A 241-nucleotide genomic window follows, 5' to 3' on the forward strand; every position below is an offset into this window, starting at 1 on the left:
CAAACAAAGATCAGGCTCCAGGAGGGCTTCCATCAGGCCCGCGGTGGAACTGGCCATCTCCTGCTTCCAGTTAGCTTTGCTTCGCCAGACTCTCTTAATCACTCAGCCATTTCATGTTTTAACCTGGGTCCTAGACTCAGAACTCTGAGCATGAGATTTCTGTGGTGAATGTCAATAAATCAAAAGTAGGTTTGCAGCTTACAGAGCGAATGCTTCAAACATGTTTTTATTTTAAGTTAAA

Source organism: Gekko japonicus, unplaced genomic scaffold (assembly GCF_001447785.1).
Source record: "Gekko japonicus isolate JY-2015 unplaced genomic scaffold, Gekko_japonicus_V1.1 scaffold4075, whole genome shotgun sequence".
Lineage (NCBI taxonomy): Eukaryota > Metazoa > Chordata > Lepidosauria > Squamata > Gekkonidae > Gekko > Gekko japonicus.